Genomic DNA, 14116 nt, shown 5'->3' on the forward strand with positions numbered 1-14116 from the left:
GTTGATTTGGTATGCTAAATCTTAAAATGAATATTAAAGATTGATTTGTTAGTTTTAAAATGCTTGAAACATATATATGATTGTATTTAAATTTTAAGGGCATTAAATTAGTTAGTTGGTACTATCTTAAGAGGTTCTAAGTTATATTATACTTATTTTGATGCTTGAAATAGTAAAAAGAATTCAAAGAGGCCAATAAATCAACTTGATGTGTATTTTTGAGGTTTGAAATTCTGATACGGTAGTAAGCAGAAACCCATAATCACTGGGCACCAATGAAAAAAATATAGATCACAGAGAGCTCAAATGGTTAGAACTTATGTTCTAAGGAACCTTAGAGTTATTTTTGTTGGGAATTAATATGTTTTAGATTGTGTGTGTACAGATGATTAATGAAAATGTGATCCATGTTTTCTGTTGATGATAAAAGTGTATAAACAAAGTGCTTTATTGAATTTGAGTTTAAGATATATTAAATTGTGATTCAATAAAATTATTTTGATTATACTAGTAGATAATTCACATAGAAAAATATATCTAGTTCTGAGAATCTATATATATTCATAAAATTTGGTGTTGTTGGAAGTTTCACATCGTCTAGAGATAAGGCCATTTAAGTGTATATAAGTGGGTGCAAATCTCACTCTACAAGCCGGTTTTATGGGGTTGAGTTAGACTTAAACTCCACTTCTAACATGGTATCAGAGCCAGGTTGAAGCCTATCCTAGCAATTTTTGTTATCGTTGGACATGTTGTTCCACCCGCTATCGGACCACCCATTAAAAAGTCTAATCGGGCCACTAGAGATAAGGCCATTTAAGTGTATATAAGTTGTGGGGTTGAGTGTCTTGATATGAAATAACAAATATATAGAATTTACTCTATCATCCTTATAAGGAGATAAAATAGTATGTCAGTCTCTAAGTTTATTCAATATATGTGTTTTGCAAAAGTATTCTGAACTATCAAAGTTATGGTTATTTTTTTGAGCTATTGAGGACATTTTTTTTAAACATTTTAGTCTTGTTAAATTTGTTGAATTGTTAAATTGATGGGAAATTTGCCTATGTTATGAGATGATGTCGTGAAAATTTTATGAATTATTATATATATACTGACTTATTTTCCAACCATGATTGTATGTTATGAATAGATGGTGATGTAAATGACTATTTATTTTCAGGTGGAAATCTATTGACCTGTTTAAATAATTATATTTTGTATTTTTCTCCTAATGTAATACAACTGGTTTTTATTTTGAAAGATTGTTGTATTTATATTTAAAAAAAAAAACTTGAAGGATGGTAAATATAATGTATACACTTCAGTGTGCTTTGTTTTACTTAATATCTTAATGATAATAATCTAATTAGTAGTGGAATCATACTAATATGTAGGATATTATATTTCACGTGTTGCTTAAATAAATCTTTAACTTACCCAAAGAGTTAAGTGAATGTAAGAAAGATGATTGTCACCATTTATTTTATAAAATAAGTGATAAAACTATTTTAAATTAAAAAAAAAAGCTACTAATATACATAAATAAATTGGTAGCACTTTTATTACTAATCAATCTTATATTATCTTATATTGTCTTTCAACCATAGCTTAAGGAATACGTGAAATAACTATTATGGTTTAAATTAAGGACTTAATACATATAATTGAAAATAAATTTAAGAAATATATGAGTAATATATCATTTATTAATTTTGGTATTGAAAATTTTTAATATTAAAATTAGAAAATGTAGAATGATTTTATTCATATAACTAAATATGACAAGTTTTTTATGTCAATTAACTTAAGGTGAATATTAATGATACATTAGAGATTGTCTTGATTTGACTTTATGCTAGTATTTTGAGAGGAAGTCAAGAGTGAAAGTATGAGTAGTTTTTAAAATTTTTAAGGGTACAGACTTCTATTTATGTCAAATTTAATAAGTTATTTATGTATTTGAGATGGAAAATGGTTATTCTTTAGTGTGTCATGATTTTTTGGATCAATGAATGATTCTTTAGAATCTCGAAGGGAGATGCAAGAGATGGTGTTGATGTTTACATTTTTATAAGTATATACAATTCAAAGTTTTCCATGTATATTGTGAACAAAATCATTGGGTTGGTAAATTAGCTAATCTAACTTTGATTCATTTATAATAATATAAGTGATATAATGTTTTACCTTCATGTATTCATTTATATTTTATTGATGATAAGTATAGTTTATGTACTGCGATGAAATATGATTTTATGAAGAATTTGATGTGGTTCCATGTTTTGTATTTTTGTATTTTATTTTCTTAATAAATTATTATGTGATGATGATAAACTATGAACTTTTGAAGTTTAAGCATAAATGAGATGTCAAAGTTCATAGTGATGTTTAACATAATTTTATTTTGAAATAATTATTAAAATAATATTTTAATTTAAAATTAATAGAAAAAACATTATTTTGATATAAAATTCTTAATCTTTCATGTGATAAAATTTTTTGAAGACATAAAATTAAAATCTAAAACTAAAAATAAAAAAAATCTTAAATTGATTTGATTAAAATAAATAAATAAATTTTGAAAAAAGTGAGACTTGTCTTTTATGAATTATTATATTTGCTCAACTTCATCCAAATTTATGTAATTCTAAAATTGATAAGATCAAAATAACATATCATTTTCTTTTCATTTTCTATTTTGGCATTGACATTGGATCCTTCAATATTCAGAGACATTCTCATTATTTCCCTCCTACATATGTATAAAAACAAAAACGTTATCTTAACATATCAATTACAGTTCAGTAAATATTTTACAACACATTAAAATATTTTTCATCCTCACAAAACTTAATCTCATTTCTTCCTCTTACAATAATTCTTTTAGTAAAACATACAAAAACATAGAATTTCATAATTTATTTCACCCACAAAATTTTAACTTATTTTTCACATCACTAACTTATAAGAGAAAAAACATCTTATTTATTCATAACAACATAGAAACACAGACTTTGATTTGTCAAAACTACTAAAAATATCAATATTAATTATTTTTTTATTATATATTAGTTAAAAAGATTAAATAGATGTTATTATTTTATAAAATGAGAAACCTTCTACATCAAATCTTAACCGTGTAGAAACGGAGACATATATAGATGTTTAAAATCACAAATGTCATTTAGGTGTCTTTTATAATAATCCAAAATTGCATAAAAATAACTTAATATTATACTATGAGACATTTATACATCCATTAAAACTTAAATACCCAAGTTGAAATATCTTAGGTATTACATCATTTAGATTTGTTTTATATTATGTGTTACCCAACTTTTAATTGAAAACAATTTCAACCAATGATTGATATTTCTAATATTTAATTAAAATAGTAAATAGCAAATTTTATCAATAGATTACTATTACATCAACTTTTTAAGAGTTGTTGTAATAGTTGATGGAGTATCTCTCACATCATAATTGTTGAAATTAAGTTTGAATACGAGATTTTCATTGATTAAAAAAATAATATATAAAAAGAAAAAATTGTAAATTTTTGTTTTAAAAGATTGAGTTGAATATAGTGTTATAATTTTTTAAATGAGTTACTCATGACTTGTTTGATTTTGAATCTATGATATGTACCTTGAAAAAACTAAATTTCTTTGATTGAAAGAAATTTTTCTCCTTATTTTCAAATAAAAGTTTTTTTGAGTTTCACACAACAATAAGAAAAGTTTGCAGATTTTGATTTCACCAAGTGAAGTTCTAAAATAAACTTAACTTTTATTTATTACTAATGTTTTAAATACCTTCGTTACGGGTAGCTTTTATTTATTTTAAAAGTCTAATAACCATGTTTATGACTGTTATATATGGATTTAACTAATTTGTTAGTAAAAACTGTCATAGGATTGAAAGATGTGAAATGAAATGTCTGACTAATGATGCGATATAGTAAAATGAAATAAAGTTGTTTTTTTGTGATAAGATGCTGATTGAACATTAGTGAGATTTGTAAATACCATTGTATCATCATGTATAATGTAAATTTTGAATTGTGAAACGTGTTTATGGAATATCCAAACTTTTAATGATAACTCTAATTACAAAAATATAAACATCATTTGATAAAACATTAATAAATATTCTTATAATGTGAACATGTTATGCATCAGTCTCGGATATTCAATTTAATTGCAATTATTAATAAATATTGTTGATGGGATTTCTAAAATGATTACTTTTTTCTTTTAATTGACGTCAGTTAGTTTATATTCTTGGATGTATTTTTTTTTTTATAATATATTTGAAGGATATTTATTCGTTTGTACCTACATTTGAATACTTTTAAAAAAAATTAAAATAATTATTTTATAATTTTATTATTATTTTTTAAATTTAAATTTATTTTAATTTTATATTTTCTAAATTTAACCATTTTTAATTATAAACCTATTTATAAAATAAATATAAACTATTTATAATAAGATTTTTATTTATATTTATTTTAATAATAATAATTTTATTATAAATGTGCATGTAACATTCACTGATATAAATAATAATATTTTAAATAATTTAACTTTAGTAATAGTGTTTAAAATTTTTTTATTAACATTTTGTATATTTTAGTGTATCCCTTTATTATAGTAACATTTTAATTAAAATTCATGATAAATTTGACATGTAAATTACATTTTATATCAAACTTAATTAAGTTTTGAGTTTTTGATAATTTTATAAACTTTCAATTAAGTTTTTATTAAATTTGTATGGTTTACTGAATCTTTAATATTTTAAAAAATTTCAATTAAATTCCTGCAATTAGATTTGTTTTATTAAATGTTTGAAGTTTTAGTTATTTTATTGTATTTTTGCTAAATATCATCACATAATATTATTTTATAAGAGATAATGATTATCTCTTTCCAAGATTTATAGTATTTCATAAAATTCTTTTAAAACTAATTAAAATTATAAAATATAAAATTAACAAAATAATAAAATAATAAAAAATAAAAATACAAATTTAAATAATATAAAATTAGATCACACAGAATTGCACAATTAAAAACTATATAATATTTTATATTTTTATATTTTCAATTTTGTAATTTTATATTTTTTTAGTTTCTTAATTTTATATTTTATAATTTCTTAATTTTATATTTTTTTTAAAAATTTAAATTTTAAATTTTTTAAATTTATAATTTTACATTTTATAATTTTATAAATGTATTATTTTTTAATTTTATATTCTATAATTCCATAATTTTATAATTTTAATTAACTTTTAAGAATTTTGTTAAATATTATAAATTTTTGAGACAAATCTCAAAAGTTAATTAAGTCTTCAAATTATAAGTTTTTATAAGTTTAAGCAATTATTGAGGTTGAATGTAGAAAAAAAAAATGAAAAAAGATAAATCCAAGAAAGGTAGTTAAGAAAATTGAGTAAATGTGTAAGTTTAATAAGAGAGATAATATAACTCCTAAAAATAGGTTACCATCTAGGAAAATTTGTTAAAAGTATCATCATTAATCTTAAAACTGTTTGACAGTAGAATGAGAAGAATTGTGAAATTGAAATTAGTATAAATGAAAATATTATGAATTTGGAGACTCTGTTACATTGAGACCACCAATTTCTCCTGCTCTCTAGTCCCCTTCCCCATCCTCCACAAACCAGATAAACATACTTCTCTGCCGCACATTTCTTTTCTTTTCCTTCTCTGTCTTTTCTGTCCATACACTTCAGCTCCCTATATTATATTTTATATATCATTTAAGAATTTCTCAAGTTATTGAACCAATCATTTCAATAAAAACTGAAAATTTCTCAAGTTTTTATTATTGGATATTTTTTATAAGTTATAGTCTTAGATTAGAGGGGAGATATAAATAAGATAAAAGCTCCCAAAGTTATTGTTTCATGATTTTGAATGAGAGAGATCAAATGCCTTGTATAGTTTAAGATATTATATTCTCATATTTTGAACTCTTCATATTCTGCTAATACAAAAAACATGGCATTTTAAACAAAAAAAAGTTTATTTTAATAAATTAAATGAGAAAGATAAATTTTGTTGTCTTATAATTTACCTGTGTGTTTTAAATAATGAGATTCAACTACTTTAATAATAAAAATTTAAGTATAAATAAAATTTCTATAAACAAGTTTTATTATCTAAAAATACACATTTCTCAAAAATATCTTTCTTTAAGAACTCTTTATCCTTTTTATCTAAATTTCTTAAATTTTTGTTTATATGAAAATCAACAATTGATTGAGTGATCTTTGAAGCGAGATCTTCAATTGTATCTCATTAGTTTATGTAAAAAGAGTAAGTTAGTTTTTGTTCCTTTTTTTTTTAATTTGTGTGTTTTTCATACATGTGACATTTGAGTCTTTTATAAGGCTCTTTGTTGATCAGTGATCCTTACGGTATACCGTAATATTTTTTCTCTGTGGTTTGTAGGAACAGATAGAGTTTCTTGGACGATTGAAGTTGTCTTAGGATCCTTAGAATTGTTATAGTGAAACCTATTGACAATGATTATGTAGAATAGTAGAGGTCACCATAAATTCATAACTTTTTAGAGACTGATATCAATATATGTATCTGGATTATTAAGTCTAAAATGAATGATTGTATTCCTTATTTATATGTGTTATCGTCTACTTAAATGTTATATGAATACTCTTTTTGATACTTTAGTTTACCCTTCTATCTCTGTTTGTTTTGTATATTTGTCTTTTTGTTTGTAATTATCACCCAATGATGTAAGCAGATGAAGATGCATCAGTTGATCAAATACAAGACAGAGATGATGCTGAAGCATATAGTAGAATGTTAGTTTTATGTTTATATCAAATTTTTTTAAGACTCTATTAGGTTTTGTATTTGGTGTAATAACATTCCTTTTATATATATAATAATTGTAATAATATTTTATATATTTCTTTGAGTTGACTGTGTTTGTATTTGACATGGGATGATTTTAATAAGTTGTTACATATTATTAAAAGTAGAATTTACTAACATCCAATTATAAAAACAAATAAACAAGATAATAATCACATAATCTATTCAATAAAAAATTAAACAGTAATAAATTAATTGAAAAATATAAAAATTTTAAATTATCACCATACAAGAAAATTTAATAAAATTTTAATTAAAAATATCTAAATTTATTAAAAACTTGAAACTTAATTAAATATTTTAAAGTAGTAAACACTCTTTTTATTAATCGAATACAGATTTACTAAGCTAATCCAGTAATCGTATGCAATATAAAACATGCATATACTTCTAGGACATAAATATATCATACTCAACCACTAAACGTATAGTTATTGTTTTTAAATCTAACACCATTATTACAGGAGTGCATATTGAATAATAGTTTAAGAGTTGTTTTAATTTCTTATATCCATGTTTAATTTACAGGAATAAATAAATAATGAGACATTTGCTTACTAAAATAATTGAATTATTTTGCTAATCGTGCTTGTTATGTTGCGGTTGGCCCATATCACAATCAACGACCAACTTGTAAGCGAAGACAACCAAATCCATTGAAGTTGCTTCTGTTGTACTCTGTTTCAACCCATCTCCAGCTTCAACGCATTTCTTCTTCCGGAATCCAGCTTAAGAGTTCATTTCTTTTCATCACTGCATTTATAAGGAAAGAACAAAACAACTATTTATATGTATAGTCATTTTAAAGCTGATTAAGCCTACTCATCAAGCTACATCGAAGCACACGTTCCTTGCAATTCGGACAACCAAGCAATCTTTGCTATGCATTTCCTTTTTACCCAAATTTCAATTTTGGGTTTACATATGAAATATAAGGTTTAGTAAGTAGCATATATGTTGTTGTCTTCTTTTCTTTTAAAGTGAAGTGCACGTTTAACAAACGTGTACTTTAAAAAAAAAAATTAAAAAAAAAAAGTAGAACTAGAATAAGGTCCCTCTTGGCATATGAATAGAATAGTATGTTTCTGGTTCGAATTCAATGTTCATAAAAGATGCACAAACTACTTCACAGAGCTTCCATCTCATGGGTTTTAAAGTCTAAACGTTAGTCGCTTGAACAAGTACCCATACAATTGGAGTTTAAAGATTTAGGAATGAAAATGCACTACTCTCTCACTTCATTTTGCTAGTTCTTAATTGCTTATGTCTCAATAATACATTTTTATCGTTATACCCGTAACTTTTACAATAATTTTTTAAATAATTTAGATATACCTTTATTGTGGAGAAAAAAATAGATAAATTAAGAAAGTTGTATTTTAGATTATTTCAAATCACACCATCCATCTAAAAATTACTTTTCTAAAATTATCTGACTTATTTTTCTAATAGTTTTTCTTTCTGCTTGTTTGATTGAAGAACCAGGATCATAGGATTGATCCTTGCGATAAACTCTTTAACTTGAACTTATCAGTTTCTTTGTTGGCGTAAGTTGAGTTTTAACTTTTTTCTTGGTCTTTTTTCATTATGGGTTGCACGTGAGACTGTTTTTACTTACACGTGTCTTTTTAGTCATTTATATGAGTTTATACTGATCAATGATCATAATAGTATGTCTTAATCGTTCTTGTAATATTTTTATGTGTAGATAGAGCATTCTGTAAGTTGGAAGGAGTTTCGTTGGTTTGGATTCTATGAGCTTGAAGGGATTTGAGATTCCTTAAAGTAATTTCATTTGTCTTTCAGATAAGGAAAGCTAATTGTATTGTTTTTAAGTTAAAAATATTTTAAAATTTGCGTTTTGCATTATTGAGTTGTAGGATGAAGTGTGATTTGTTTGATTGGGTCTGTTTTGGATGTTTGTCATGTTGTGTGTTTTGGTTGAGTTTGTGTTGATTAAAGAACTTAAAATATGATCAATTGAGCCAGTTGATATGCCCTAACATTAAAGGATGTTTTTTTCTACCAAAATACTAAGAAGGGAATACTAGGAAGGAAATACTAATTTGACCCTTTGAACAAGTTTCATTTTTCCCAAATCACAAAAATTGATTTGTTATTTTCTGATAGAACGTTGAGAAATGGTAGACTAGTGATAAGTTTTAGTTCATTATGTAGGTCTATGAGCATTTTACCTCCAAACTATTGAGTTATTGTAAAAGTGTGAATGATTTGTCGTTGAGCAGTAGCAGGGTACTACTAAGCGTCGTCTTTTACTGCAGGTCTGAAGCATTTTTGTTCTAGGATGCTAAGCAACAAAAGGATATCGATAAGCGTGACTTTTTGCGAGCCACATTTTGCAAAAGGTTTGGTGCAAAGTGTCAAGACTGCCACTAAGTGTCACCTTATGCGTAAAACCTAGTGTTGTGTGCCACTTATGAGTGCTAGTGTGCTTGTTTGAAATTTCTTATTCCATGGTTGTTTGAGATAGAATTCACAATGTACTTTATGCATATTTAAGAGTATTATGGTGTTATTCATCTATGAAATTGTAATGAGGATGTGTATTGTATATGTGTTTGGAGTGATTCCATGGATCTCTTGGAGAGATTCTATGATGGCATTTCATTCGTGTACGTATTGATGTAAGAGTTCAGATGTTGGAGGTTATCCTATTGCTCTAATAACCATCAAGCTTATGTATAGTAGAATGGGATATGTGGTGATAAGTGTAGGAGATCTTAGTCTAGGGGTTTTACCTTGGCCAAAGATGTTGACAAACTAACCTTGTGTGTGGTAGGGTAAAACCTATTGGCAATCGCTCTATACAACGATAAAGGTCACCATAAGTGTAAGATATTTTTAGAGGAAGTTGAGGTGAGTGTGTGTGTAGTTTTCAGCTTTATTAAGGGTACCTACTCTTGTTTATATTGAATTTGTGGAGTCATTTATGCATTGGAGCATGTTTTGAGGTAGGACTTTCAAAGGATTTAGTTGGAGAGTGATTCTTCTCTAGTGTGTTATGATCTTTTGGATCAGCAAATGCTTCCTTGGAGTCATAGAGGGAGATGACATTAATACTTGCATTTTTTAAGTATATGTAATCCAAAGTTTCTCATGTTTTTCGTGAAAGAAATCATTGTGCCGATAGGTTAAATAATTTAGTTTTAATTCATAGAGATAAATATAAATAGTTTAATGTAATGCTTTTTTTTTTCATAATAGATATAGTTTGTTTATGTTTCATGAAGTGTAAGTTTTAATTTTATCATGAGTTTGGTGTGGTCCCTCCATGTTTTGTAATTTTTAATGTGATTAGAGATATAGTTTTAATTCATAGAGATATAGTTTTCTTTATAATAATTTTTAATGTGATAACAAATGATTGATGAGTTTTAGGGTGTTAGCATGGGTAGAATGTCAAAATTCATATTTATATCTAACATGACCTATTTGAAAACTTTGAAACTCTAATATTAAGTTAGATTAAATATGTTTTTAGTAGCGAAATTAAAATTTATCTTCGTCTCAAACTTTGATATATTTTTATTTCAAAACTTTAAAAATGATACACATAACTTACAAATATCTTCACATGCATATCACATGTAAAAAAACCTAGTTGGATTAGAAAAAATTACATCCATTCATTTTATACTTTGAACTAAAATATATCAAAATTTGAAAAAAAATAATCAAAATTTATATCAAAATTTAAGATAAAAAAAAATATTTAACGTTTTAAATTTAAAAAGAAACATAAAAATGAACGAAGCATAGGTCTAAATTGATGATGCCTAATGAGACGGTTACAAATTGGGTTGGAGTTGGGAACAAAGTGTTTGTTCTCTTCTGTGTCCTACCTATCGTATAAAAGACAATGACTGACACTCCACTTCTCTCATCCATCATCACTTGCACCCTCTCATTCCTAGACCTAAATATTGTCAGTTCTGATTATGTCTTTTTTTTTTTTTTTTCTTTTCCTATGCAAACTGGACAACAAAATCTAATTATTAAAGCATTGTCTCACATTTATTGTTTTCTACATTAAATTCTAACATTGATTTTAGAGTTTCATATCTTAATTAAATTATTTAAAGTGGTTGTCGATAAATAATTTTCTATATATTAAATTATTTAGACTAACATAAATTACTTAGATTAAAATTTGTTTTTAATGTTTTATGGCTGAAAAAAAAATCGTGATCAATATTAATTGAATTTTTTTCAGCTAATATTAAAAAAAATTAACTGATAACAAAATATGAAAGTAAAAAAGAATTATGAAAAAAGTTAGTTGAAAAAAAATTTAATTTACATTTGTAAAAGAATAATCTCTTGACATTAAGTAGTGTTGAATGGAGAATCAATATGATCTTCAACAACAATATAATCTTAACAAAATAAATGAAAAAAAAAAACAAAACTCCTGTTATAAAAAAGATAGTTATCTTAATATTGGTCAAAAGAAATCCTTAAGTAGCCGTGATCAATAAACAATATAAGTCACGTTGATATTTGCTAAAATAAAAAACCCTTGATTATCGGAAATAATTTTTGTTAACATAGATAAAAAAAATTACAATAACTAAAAAAAAAAACATTAATGTTTGTTATTTTCTTTTTCTTTACGTATGTTAAAAGTCATACGTATGGGAGATGTAAAAGTCAGAGGTTATAAATGCAACACCCTTTAATTTACATATTTTGCCGGATAAAAAACCTAAATTTGTAGTTCTTTTTAGTTTTAATTTTAAATCAAAATCTATGTTCTTTTTAAAGTTTTAGAAATCAATATATAATACAAGAGTACATCACAACAAAATTTACAATTTTTTAAGTAGATGAGTATCTCAAATAAAACTATAAAAAATTAGGAAAACATTGGTGAAAAATACTAAAAGAAACATATCGTGAGTAATGGAATTTTTATAATTTCATATCCTTAATCTCTTTTGGATAATGGTCATGGCCTTCGTCACTCTATTTCTAATAACTTTTATTTTTAGAATCTCTTCATCCAAGGTGAATAGTAAATGTTATGATCCTTTAAAAAATTTTAACTATCAAATCTTGACAATTTTAATTTTTATACCAATATATTAAATAGATTAAGTTAATAGAAAGAAGAAGATGAAATATGACAGAAAACACAACCTTTAGACACATAACAATGACACGAGACGCAACTTTAATACGAAATACAATCATAAAACATAAAAGTTTGAGTCCAAACGAACACCACAACAATAAGATGAAGAGAAATAAGTTGAATAATTTGTTTTTACAAATTTGATACTATAACAAGATGAAGAGAAATAGGTTAAATAATTTTTTCTACAAATTTGACACTATCATTGCAGGTGAGAGATTTAGCCCAAACAAAAAAGAGAAAAGTGATGATTGATGTTGTTTTCTAAAATTTTAAAAGATTAATTAAAGTTGGCTCATCACTCACCAAACAATAATTTCTCGTTTAACATTAGTCATAAAATAGTTTGATATTATTTAATGTCTATTAGACCGAGAATAGATAGTTAAAATGAAAAACTAAAATGATCTAACATTAATTTGGATGAAATATTTACAAAAATGTCACCATATATTTTTAACATGAACTTTTGTTACACCTAACAGAGAATTAACTATGTTAAAAAAAACTCTTTTGTGTTAGAATTAATTTCACATTAATATAAAAACATCCATAATATTGAACACATTTTTTTTTATAAATATTATAAGAGAAATAAATTTGATTTAGATAATAATAAAATAATTGAATGATATCAATAAAAAATAAACATGATTCTAACCCAAAATATTATTCAATAATAATTATTTTTTAGAATAATGTTGAGATTGTAATACTCAAATTTTTAAGAAACGAACAATGTTTCTCTACTTTGATTAAGTTGTCACAATTTTTCTACTGAAATCAAGTTGTGGAAAACATATAGAGGAAAGAATAAGATATAAAGATAAATAACAAAAGAATAAAATAAAAGTGCATTTGAAATATGATCCCGTAATAAATAAAATAAAAATGTAAGCATAATATAAAATATGGTCTCGTATAGAATAAAAAGAACAATAATATTAATATTTGTAATAATATAGTAATACTAATAATAAAAATAATTTGTAATAATAATACTATTAATTGCTAATAATAATAATAATATGGATATACTAATATATTTCAAATAATAATATATAATAATAATAATAATAATAATAATGTTACTAATTAATAATTTATTTAATTAATATGTATTAGTTTGAATATTGGAAAAAAATATTATAATTATAAAATAATAGCAGATTCTCATATTTTATTTACATTCAATTAAATGATTGATTAAACATGAATTAAAAACATTTAGACCATCGATTTTTCAATATTTATTTGAAATTTAACCAAATCTAATGAATTTATTTAAATTAATAATCTTAATAATAATAACTTTTCCAATAAGAATAATATTAATACTAATAATATAATATTAACAACAACAATAATAATAATAATAATAATAATAATAATAATAATAATAATAATTTTATTAGTACTATAATAAATTATAATAACAACAATAATAATACATAATAATAGTAATACTAATTAAAAATATTTTCGTGATATTATTGTAATGGGGAAGGTAACAAGAATATTTTATAAGTGACATTTTATAAATAAAAAAGACTGAAGATATTTTAGTCAATTAAGTGGTAGTTAGGATTAAAAAAATCAATAAAATAAACATGTGTCAAAATTTTAAATGAGATTAATAAATTTGCTGAGTATTTCTCTTTTAGTATTACAGTTGACTATTATTATAGTTTATTATAGTTGATACATGTATGTATAATAGGATTAACCATTATCTCAATCATTGATTTGTGTGGCATTTTAAATAAAAGAGAGAAAAAAATCAATTTGTAGAAAATTACAGTATAAAAGTTAATTATTTCAAGTATTAGATAAGCGTGTTGGTTGGGAGAAAACTCTATCTTAATTAGTGAGTGTGGTGGGCGGAAAGAATGTTATAGCTAATACAAATCGTAATTCATGTTGTTACATAGAAAGTTTGGTCCACTCATAAACAATCATTTAACTAAACTCATAAACGATTAGTTAGTTTATGTTTGTAGATTAGGTTAAATCTAAAATCAGCCAC

This window comes from Vigna radiata, chromosome 7 (assembly GCF_000741045.1).
Source record: "Vigna radiata var. radiata cultivar VC1973A chromosome 7, Vradiata_ver6, whole genome shotgun sequence".
NCBI classification, from domain to species: Eukaryota; Viridiplantae; Streptophyta; class Magnoliopsida; order Fabales; family Fabaceae; genus Vigna; species Vigna radiata.